Genomic DNA, 12,073 nt, shown 5'->3' on the forward strand with positions numbered 1-12,073 from the left:
TGTTTTATAATGTTTTATAACTATTCTGTTTCTTCATGTTTTAGAATTAAAGAACCCATCGACGATGGCGATATTTGTAGCTGAAACTAGTTTGGGAAATAAATAACAAAAGTGTTTTGCATCAAGGTGGACGCACAATTCCCATATAGTTGTTATGTGAAATTTTTGTTGCCAGAATAACCCGTATAGAATACGCTTGTCCGCAGTAAATTTGGTACCTAGTCAATACTGAATAAGCCGCACAGACTGGCCGCGCTGTTAGAGGCGGGTTCGATTACCGGCGGGGTCTGAGATTTTGTCTGCCTCGTGATGGCTGGGTGTTGTGTGCTGTCCTTAGGTTAGTTAGGTTTAAGTAGTTCTAAGTTCTAGGGGACTGATGACCATAGATGTTAAGTCCCATAGTGCTCAGAGCCATTTGAACCATTTTGTTAGAGGCACCATGTCACAGATTGCGCGGCCCCTTCCGCCGGAGGTTCGAGTGCTCCCTCGGGCATGGGTGTGTGTGTTTGTCCTTAGGATAAGTAGAGTGTAAGTCTAGGGACCGATGACCTTAGCAGTTTGGTCCCTTAGGAATTCACACACATTCGAGCATTTGATTACTGAATATAACCATAAACGAAATACAATGTAGATGTAGAAGAGGTGAACGCCACTGTGAAATTGTATAACAGTACACAATTGTTGATGCACTTAAAAATACATAAATATTGGAGCTGCTTCTTAAAATGAGAGAGTCTGTACGAATTTTGTGTGGATGCACATAGCCTTACCAAAGGGTGATTTGACATTTGTTGCTTGTGATGGCATGCAAGTGTGTCGACTGCTATTGTATTTGTCTCCATCGAGCGTGATGAAAGATGTTCTAAGCTGGCCTGCTCCATGCGGTGACACGAGAGTGCACCGTTATTTGTTTGTATTGTTAGGAATTGATTTTGTCTCCGTTCAGAGAGATGGGAAGCTTTTGTTAGGTGGCCAGCACTGTGTCCCAATACATTACTGGTGATGTGGCTTGGCGAGAGAGCGTCAAATACAATGTTGTGGAAGTAAAAACGTACAGAGGTGAGAGCGATGGGGTTCTCATCAGCGAAGTGAGGAAGAGAGTTCTGAGAACTGTTGAAACCCACATGCATGAAGTTGTAATATTTAGTGATCATGGCAGTCGTGCTAGTGAGCAGTGAATGTGTTATTTTGCATACTAAAACTGTTATATTCCGCACGTTCATCAAAAGCATAAGAAGTTCTCTCATTAGCACGACAAGAGAGACGTATGAGGAAGGAAAGATGTGACAATAACAAGCACGAGAGAAACGTCAACTACAAAATGGGTGTCATTATTGAATATAAAGTGAAGGTACCGGTGAAACTGATTAATTAATAAATGTTCAACTGTGTGTGAAATCTTATGGGACTTAACTGCTAAGGTCATCAGTCCCTAAGCTTACACACTACTTAACCTAAATTATCCTAAGGAGAAACACACACACCCATGCCCGAGGGAGGACTCGAACCTCCACCGGGACCAGCCGCACAGTCCATGACTGCAGCGCCTGAGACCGCTCGGCTAATCCCGCGCGGCGATTAATTAATAATTTGTATTAAAATTTTCTCTGCTGTACTTACGAATTGCCAACTCGTATGAATCCAGAGGATACAAAAGAAAGGGAAAGGACACCCACAATCATGTATTTACGTTCGCTTAGTGCAGTCGCGCATTCTGGATTGTTCACAGACAGTCACGACGACATCCGCAGCCAACTAAGGTGCTGCGAGGTTGGGCAACCTTGTAACTCCATACGGCGACATCCAACCGTTAAGAATAAACGATGGTATATAACATAAGACAGTAACAGTAATCTAGAAGATACTGAACAGTATAGCAAGTACACTAACATAGATTTGAATGTGAAGTGATGAATTATTTTTTAACCTCTATTTGAATGTGTTTTCTGCCTTTTTACATTAAATAGATCAACTATTAGTATTCAGTAGGTTGAGGAATTTAAGTGAAATAAAATTATTTCATACTTTAAAACATATATCGTAACAAAGGAATCTACAATTCATTGTTTTAAATTTGAAGGTAAATACAAGTGGAAGTCTTGCTTGACTGTGTATCCACAGAGCAATTTGTGGGTACTAAAAATAAAGATAAATGGCCTCACTGTTGTTTGTATGTTACAATTCATAAAGCAACACGAAGAAATGTCTTTGTGTAGATCTATAACTTTTTTTTTCTTCATATGTACATTGGCAATATTTTCTGTAAGTGCATCAATGTCTGGAATGTTTTATGTTGTGGGTACAGGTCGCTGTGGACGGAGGCTCTGACGGCATGCTTACTTAATGCAGCATTGGACGTACACATGTAGACAGAACAGGACACTGGATGTGATAATAGTTTTATGAGGCTGGGCTCAGTGGAAAGCCGGTCTCAGGTAGCCTGGACGCTCAGTGACAAACGGCCAAGCTAGAGCAGGTTACTGGGGGCACGATCTGAGTGGAATGAGCCAGCTAGCAGCAGGCCACCTCCACCAGCTGACACGTGTGTTGTTGATATAGCTGAAGAACTGCCACTATGAACTCATCTCAACCACTGTACCTCTATAGCAAGACAAGATAATCCCGTTTGCACGTAGAAGCACAGTCACACCGAACCACAACTGACTGCTAATATCCATACAGAGCAGACAACTTTTTTCAAGCTCTTCTGAAAATTTCTTATCTAGACAGAGAATGCCATTATGGCCATAGGCTGGACCATTCAGTGTCACCTAGTACTAACTCCTGAAAGATCAGAGCCACACAAAATGGTTTGGCTTCCTAAACAATAATCTCACCAGAACAACAAAAATCTTACCTTTCTGGAGCCTCCTACATACTAATCCAAAATTACAATAAACTGTATCAAGAAAAGGTGAACATGAATAACAGAAGACTAGGTTCACAAACATAGCTGCAAGAACAGAAGAACACAAAGAAAAGAAGTTGAGGCTTCTTCACAATTGTCATTAGTCAACGCAGAAGAGATTTTAGGGTGACCAATATCCTTCCTGGCCGTACCACGTTAGTACTATGTGCAGACCCTATATGAACATTTGTCGGTCTTGGAAAGTACATCTATATTTGAAATCGTTGGACAAGCAGTGAACCCACTTATCTTGTAACATATTCTGACGGTCCTGCCACATCCTCACCACTGTGTGAGCCTTGCAGCCTGTCTGCATCGACAACAGATTGATTAACTTTCAACACTACCATGGCTGATATCCATCACATTCTTATCTTAGTCTTCACTACCTGCGTCCTCACACAAGCACTCCAGTCCATTCCCATCCACAAACTGCATGCAGAAGCGTGTGTTTGAAGCACCAGTGTAAGAGGACAACGTTCATATTGACTGAAAACAGTGTACTGTCATGTAATCAGCTAGTGACCACAACCACACCCACGGAAACAAACATGTTTCTCACTGATACACTCAGACTTTTTTTAAATATTCATTGTATATGTTTCCTATGTTTCTTATGTAAACATTTATTGTGTTCATTTTCTGATCCATAATTGGTATACCATTTCTTCTCAATTGTATGTTTTACATGTTGCATGTCGTTTATATGTATCCATCTCGTTTGCATTTTAAATTCATCCTATTATCATTTCTACAGTTGCAAGTACATTTGAAATGATTTTAATTAGGTTCAAATGTTACAGAAAAAATAACTTGATAATTTAAATGTAAGCTCAGTTTGTCAAAGCATATGTTTCTCATTTATATTCGTAGCGTTATTGAAATATCGAAAGATTGCACACTGTATGCAAACACTGGGCTTTCACAGACAGTTTAAAAGTGCTGTATGAAGCAGGAACAAGAAAATGTCCAGATAAGGACTCATAGTAATTTTCTATGAAATCTGGGTGTAAATATTTAATAGCAACCATGTGCTTTAAGGAACAACTGACGAATCTACTTGATTTGCCTTATAATTTTTTTAATTATTCAAATTACGTAATTTAATGGGCGACCTCTCTGGTGGTATTAACTCTCCATATTTTATAGTTTTACATTTGTGCTTTCCTCAACATACGTCATATTAAATATAGAATATGCTTAGGCATGAATGCGTGGAGGAGTGCGGACTTAAAGTCTGAGTATGTGAACCGCCATACGATGAAAGCAATGAAAGATATATTGCAGTGTTATTTTAAATTTTTGCTTTTTTTGACATGTGTTATTTTGTATATGATTGTTTTCTTGGTACTGTAACGTCTCTGAGCAAAGTGTTCCACATATAAAGAGCTGGCAAATGAAAAATAAATAATTAATGTGTTTTAAATGCAAGGAATTAAGGCAATGACCCTTGGGCGAATGCAGAATGAATGTGCTGAGACATATTCTTGTTCAACTGTCCTTCTGACCCTGGTATCTTAATAGATCAGTTATAGGAATATTTGATGTTTATATCATTTTGTATTTCATTAGATGACACTATAACTGTCACCTTATGGTAGTACAAAATTGCTGGCAAGGAGGTGTTGTAATGTGGCAGTACTTTGAACCGTACAGTGATCCAATTTCCACCCCTTGCTATGTGATTAATCTGAAATTAGGTAATATTTGATAGGTTCTGCGTCGTTCATGTGGATAATTGAACGTGATTGGTATCTTTAGGTACACTTTCCCACTAATTCTTAATATTTATTGCATGTTGGGTCATCGCTATTATTATCAAAGACTGTGAGCTCAGTGGAGTAAGGGAGAGAAACAAAGCATAGGTCATACTGCGTGTCAGTGGGCGGCCCTCGCCAGCACAGAAGCGGCATGTGGTGCGGGGGAGTAACGGTATAGTTTTCATAGGTGGTTTCCCAGTCCAGCTTATTGAGGTCGCCGTCCTTTGACGTTAGAGCTGTCGGCGAACTCACAGACTGGACTGCAAGAGCGCGGACACCACGTGCACCGGAGTTCAGTCGACATCTCGCAGTCGCATCTGGAGCAACTCAGTGGCACCAGCATCCTTTGCCTCGGCAATCACTTACTCCTTGCTGCTTCCGAAGAATTTTTCACTGAGTGATCGCCGATTGTTGGAACTTTGTTTGTACGGTAAAGTAGAGATGAATTCTACAAGATTCGACGCCAAAAATCGTATTAAAGTCGGTGCTTGTCAGCACTCAGAAGAATGGGCAGAGAAGGAGAATGTACAGGGAATCCTTCGGGTATGATGCGCCACCAGCCCTTAGGCGGGAGGAAAACAGAGGTTGCGTGGAGAGCCAGCAGTTTTGAGACAAGGTCTTCCATCTGGAAGTTCTTGTTAGCTCTTGTTGATGAAGGATAGACTTGCTATGTTTCGCTTTGAGGTGCACTTGTGTTTCAGCGAGCATTCAGCGCACTGTACTTAGAAAATGATGCACTTCGGCTTTCCGGCTGCGAGTTCTCGTGTAATACACTGTGGTCTTGGGCGAACTTCTCTCCCTGTCTGTCTCGTTGAGGCATTTCTGAATTTCGCCGCTCTGACTGGGAGATGTTGTCGTGCGAGTACAGACAGACAGTATTCAAATTAGTAGTTTTCTGTCCGCAGTCTGCTGTGCAAGGTCTTGTATATTAGCATTCTGAACATTCTTAAGCATTGCAGCGTCGCCGACGGCCCAGATGTCATCGAGAATCGTCAGTCTGCATCGGCACCACGCAGTATTCACGGTGATGTTGCGATTCGCTCCGGCATTGTATGGTGTACAAGTTAATTGCTGTGATCACTATTAACGTATTTTTTAATCGCCATAAGGTTTCACCCTAACAGTTTGGGTCCTCCTTCTTCTTGCTCGTTTTGAGAGCGCGTCTAATCTGTGTTTCAGTTTAGCCATTCTTATGAAAGGTTATCTCCAGGTACTGCATCTCAGTAGGTAACTTCCCTGGTCTCATATGTCATGCACTCCACGGACAAGGCTAGTGCTGGGTGATGGCAGCTGTTGGCGTTGAGGTACAGCTCCACGTGCGTTTTCCTTCGATAGACCGAGTGTCCGGGCGTGCCGTCCGTTTTTTTCTTTATTAGGATATTGAGAAGCGGTACGTACCCATAACCTTAAAATTCCATTGTGAAATAGTGTTCTCGTGTATGCCGTTCGGATGGTTGAGAAATTCATTCAGGGTGTCCTTGCCGTGTGGCCAGACCGCGAAAGTATCATCCAAGTACCGATAAAAGACCTCGGGTTTAAGGCGTACTGTTTCTAGGGCGATATCGTCGAAGTATTCCATATACAGGCTGGAAATACATAGCGCCAATGGGCATCCCATAGAGACTCCATCCAAACCTGTTGATAAAACTTGCCTCCACACTGCAAGTACGTGGTTCTGAGCGCATGGCAGAATAATTCCACTGTGACTTCGTCGAAATGGTTCTCAAGTAGTTTCATGAAGTCCTCTAGTGGTGCCCCCGTGGAGGGAGATATGACGTCAAAGCTGATCATAATATCATTTTTGTCAAGACCCCACTCCTTGATTTTCTCAATAAACTCTGTTGAATTCTTGTTGGGGTGGGGCCATTTCCACACGAGAGGCTTGAATAGTAGTGCAAGGTGATTTCGTAGACTTTCCCGGTGTAACAACTGCTGATATTCTTCACGAGTTTGCAGCCGGATCATGTCGTCGTCCAGACATAATATTTCGGCTGACCAGCTGGCCGCCATCTTCAGGTGAGTTAATGCTCGTGCACTGCCTCGCCGGAACTGAATTCCAGCCACAATGACGGAAACATTTGTACACCACGGACAGAGCACCGCGCGTGCGCGAGATGATGGGCAGCTGACACGCAGCGCGCCGGTGGGAGAAGACGGCAGAAACGATAAATCGCGACAGCACTAGTTGGAAGAATCCAAAGATCGAAAAGAAGACCGTTGTTGTTTAATGACGGACAAAATCGGATTCCATTTTCTTACTCAGAGGAAAACCTTTATCCCTGTTAATAATATTACTTGATTAATTTCAATGGATTCTTTAAGAACACATTCCCAATAGCGAGAAGCAGGAGAGACCAATAGCGCCTTGTCATACATTATCCTGTGTCCTTCGTTAAGGCAGTGTTCCGCCACCGCCGACTTCTCAGACTGGAACAACCGAGTGTGCCGATGATGTTCCACACACCGGTCCTGAATAGTTCGAATAGTTTGACCAATATACTTCTTTCCACAGTGACACGGAATTTCATAAACCCCGGGTTTCCCCAAGCGCAAATTGACTACTTGAGCCAAGAAGGGCTCTAGTCTTGGCCAGCGGGGAAAAACACTTTTAACATCATATTTTCTCAAAATTCTTGAAATTTTTGATGATGTACTTCCCGCAAAGGGTAAATAAGCAACAGCTTCAAAAGTTGTACTGGCTCGCGTGACGGATCAAACTGAATTGCACGGCATATTTGTTGTTCTGTATATCCATTCTGTTTAAAAACAATCTTCAAATGATCAGGTTCTTCTTTCAAATGTTCCTCGTCAGAAATGGCGTAAGCTCTTTTCACCAGAGTCCGCAAAACTCCACTACGCTGGTGTGTTGGATGACAGCTGGTCGCATGAAGATAGCGGTCAGTGTCAGTAGGTTTCCGATACACACTGTGTTCAAAAGTCCCATCGTCCTTTCTTTGAACTAAAACATTAAGAAATGTAAGTTTACCATCACTTTCAGTTTCCATAGTAAATTGCATACTCGGATGTAGACAGTTAAAATGATCTAAAAAGGGATTCAAAGCATCAATACCCAGTGGCCAAACCATAAAAATGTCATCAACGTATCTCAAAAAAAATTTTGGTTTAAGAAACGAAGTTTTGAGTGCCATGTCCTGAAAGTCTTCCATAAAACGGTAGGCGACTATGGGGGGAGTGAACTCCCCACAACCACTCCGCTAGTTCGCTCAAAATATACGTCATTAAAAAGAAAATACGTTGAAGGCAATACATGACGACATAACTTGGTGGTTTCTTCATCTAATTTCTCACCCATTAGTAAAAGGTACTCTTCAAGAGGAACCCGAGTAAAGTGAAAAATAACATGAAAGCTGAAGAGCAAGTCAGAAGGACCACAGTACAACGATTTTAATAGTCGAATAAAGTCTGACGAATCTGATATGTGATGTTCACATTTTCCACATATGGCCTGAGAACTGAAGCCAAATATTTGCCCAAATTATAGGCAGGGGCGCCCAAGTTGCTGACAATGGGACGCAGAGGAATATCACTCTTGTGAATCTTGAGTAAACCATATAATCTCGGTGGAACCGCCGCACCAGGATGAAGTTTCTTGATGACGCCACTAGGTAAGGAGCTCTTCTTTAAAAGTGAGAGAGTCTTCCGTTTTATATAATCCATGGGATAATTTTTGATTTTCCGATAGGCCGATTCCTCTAACAAAAGATCCCATTTGGCGACATAATCCTCACGTGAGAGAATAAGCGTGGCATTACCTTTATCAGCCGGAAGAATTATTAGATCCCGATTGTCTCTCAGAGACCGAATAGCAGCCCTATCACAAGATGGAATATTACTTCGAGGAGCGGGGACTTGACGTAGTTTATAGGCAACCTCCTGTTCTCAGGAAGGCGCGCCACAGCTTGTTCTACAGCACAAATAAAATCCGTAATAGGAGTCCTCTTAGGAGTAGGTGCAAAATGGAGACCTTTTTCCAGAACATTAATGTAGCATCATCATATTCCTGATTCGTAAGATTAATAACCACTCGTTGCGTGTGTCGTCACCAGATGTAATAGGAGAAAAACAGAGACGTTGAACTTTGTTCACTAGTAGGAATTTTCTGCACTGAGTCCAAAATAGCCCATAAAGCGCTATCCACCCAATCCCGCGATGTGGGTGACAGTCTTGGAGAAATCTCCGAATGTAGAACAAGTTGCTTACCTAAGATTCATAAGAGTGGTACTCGTCTGCGTCCCATTGTCAGCAACCTGGGCGCCCCTGCCTATAATTTGGCCAAATATTTGGCTTCAGTTCTCAGGCCATATGTGGAAAATGTGAACATCACATATCAGATTCGTCAGACTTTATTCGACTATTAAAATCGTTGTACTGTGGTCCTTCTGACTTGCTCGTCAGCTTTGATGTTATTTCTCTCTTTACTCGGGTTCCTCTTGAAGAGTACCTGTTACTAATGATGAGAAATTAGATGAAGAAACCACCAAGTTATGTCGTCATGTGTTGCCTTCAACGTATTTTCTTTTTAATGACGTATATTTTGAGCAAACTAGCGGATTGGTTGTGGGGAGTCCACTCCCCCCATAGTCGCCAACCTTTTTATGGAAGACTTTCAGGGCATGGCACTCAAAACTTCGTTTCTTAAACCAATGTGTTGATTGAGATATGTTGATGACTTTTTTATGATTTGGCCACTTGGAATTGATGCTTTGAATCGCTTTTTAGATCATTTTAACTCTCTACACCCGAGTATGCAATTTACTATGGAAACTGAAAGAGATGGTAAACTAACATTTCTTGATGTTTTAGTTCAAAGAAAGGACTTTGTCTGCTGATAGAATCATAGTATTCTCTGAGGTTGCGCATCGCCCTGCGTTCCGCCGCCGAGATGTTCGTTTCGGGCACTCTCGCTTAGTCTAGAATTCTGCATGTCTCCTTTCCCACCTTTTCAGCAGCTTCAGACGGCAGCCCGCGTATCGTCTGTTCGACACTTCTGGTGATCTCTGGTTTTGGTAATGTGCTCGGAACCGGTGCAAAGTTTAATCCTTTGGATAGCACGCATCTTGTCGTCTCATCCACTTTGTTGCAGATCAGGTTGGCAACGGTCCTCAAATCCTCGGTGTCGGCCTCCTGCATTTGTGACCCTGGAAGTCGTTGGAACTTGTTTTCTTGCTCCGTGCTGCCCTCCTGCCTCCACAATTCACTAGAGGCGATACGTTGACCCGACACTTCGCCTGAAGATGGCAAATAAGAAACGTGCTCAAACGTTGCCAGAGAACGACGCATCGACTAGGCTGTCAAACCGTGAAAACTTTATCATCATTATTATCTTGTTTAAACCATTTAATGACATATGGCCTCTAGTCAGACTTCACATAAAACTATTTCACTAACAACGAACGGTCCCTCTTCCCGATAGCCATGCTGTTTACTCACGGTATGGCTTGTAAAATGTCAACGTCCATTTCATACCATCATATAAACGGTGTACAGCGCCAGATTTGCTCCTGGTGGACACAACTGAAGGTGTTGTGGTATGGAAGCAATGAGGCCTTGTTAGGTCGCTGGATAGCACCATATCTGCGCAAAGTCACATTTGGTTGTCAAGAGAGCAATGTGTGATGCCTTCAATGAGTACCTTAGCAGAATATTGTCAAATGACATTTCACAAAACCCAAAGAAATTCTGGTCGTATATAGAGGCTGTTACCGGCTCCAAAGTTCAGTGTCTAGCGAATGAGACAGGAACTGAAATTGAGGATAGCAAAGCAAAGGCTGGAAAGCTTAACTCCGTTTTCAAGTGTTCCTTTAGAAAGGAAAACCCAGGGGAACTGCCCCCGTTTAATCCTTGTGCCACCGAAAAGATGGGTGACATAAGTATTAGTATAAGTGGTGTTGAGACACAACCGAAAAGATCCAGGCCACAACGGAATCCCTGTCAGATTCTATACTGAATTTGCAGCTGAATTAGCCCCTCTTCTCACTGTAATCTATTGTAGATCCCTCGATGAAAACGCCGCGCCCAGTACTTAGAAAAAGGCACAGGTCACACCCAGCTACAAAAGAGTAGTAGGAGTGATCCTCGAAATTACCGTCTAATATCCTTCACATCGATTTGTTGTAGAATCTTAGAACATATTCTGAGCCCAAATATAAAGATGTATCTTGAACAGATTGACCTCCTTAATGTCAGCCAGGAATCGCGCTCTGCTATCCTCAGTTTCAGTTCCTGTCTCATTCGCTAGACACTGAACTTTGGAGCCGGTAACAGTCTCTATATACGACCAGAATTTCTTTGGGTTTTGTGAAATGTCATTTGACAATATTCTGCTAAGCTACTCATTGAAGGCATCACACATTGCTCTCTTGACAACCAAATGTGTTTTTTACATCTTATCTATAGACCTATTATGTAGTAAGCTTTGTTCTTTTAGACATTTCTTTGCAGTGACTGTATACCATGGAGGTTCCCTCCCATCATGAACTGTTGTGCTGGGTACATATATATCCAGTGCGTGGCCAACAATTCTTTCAATCTTGAGTGAGAGTTCCTCTAGATGCTCCTGCCCTGTGCTGAAAGTTTCAAGTTCCTCATTAAGATATGGCGTTACTGATATTTTATCTAGTATACTGAACATATTTATATTTCTGCTGGTTTAAGTTGTCTTTTGTACTTTGGTAATCATTGTTGCCACAACCGCCTCATGGTCACTGATACCAGTTTTGGTGTGGACATCATCAAAGAGGCCAAATCTATTTGTTGCCATTAGATCTAATATATTTCCATCATGAGTAGGGTCCCCAACTATGCGTCGTAGGTTGTTTTCGGAGAAGGCATTTAGTAATGGTTCACAGGACGTCTTATCACACCCACCACTAACTAAACTGTAAATTTCCCAATTAATTATTGGATGATTAAGGTCTCCACCGATGATTACAGTATGACTGGGAAACTAACGTACGAGTGAACTGAAGTTTTCTCTAAAGCTTTCGTTTGCATCATGAGATGAGTCTGGTGGGCGAAAGAAGGATCCAGTTATCATTTTATGCCCACCCCTGCACAAATAATATCGCATGCAGCTTCAATTTCTATCTCGGTGGTTGTGAGTGTTTCCAATTTGCCTGTCCTTTCGATACACACTTAACTCCTTTCCAAGAATCTCACTGGTGTCAATTTCAGGTTTCAATCTTCTTTCTGTACCTAGTATTGCGTGAGCTTCACCGGTTTTCGTGTGCGCATCTAAGTGAGGCACTTTATGGTAAATGCTTAGCAGGTTACCATTAGGATTTTAATACTCTCACCTGTGGGAGGTATGTCTTTCGATTTAACACTGGTACTTCGGCGACGCGAGTGTTCGGTGCACTGTGTGTTGAGACACACTCGTACTCTG

The sequence above is a fragment of the Schistocerca americana genome, chromosome 5, assembly GCF_021461395.2.
Source record: "Schistocerca americana isolate TAMUIC-IGC-003095 chromosome 5, iqSchAmer2.1, whole genome shotgun sequence".
Taxonomy (NCBI): Eukaryota; Metazoa; Arthropoda; class Insecta; order Orthoptera; family Acrididae; genus Schistocerca; species Schistocerca americana.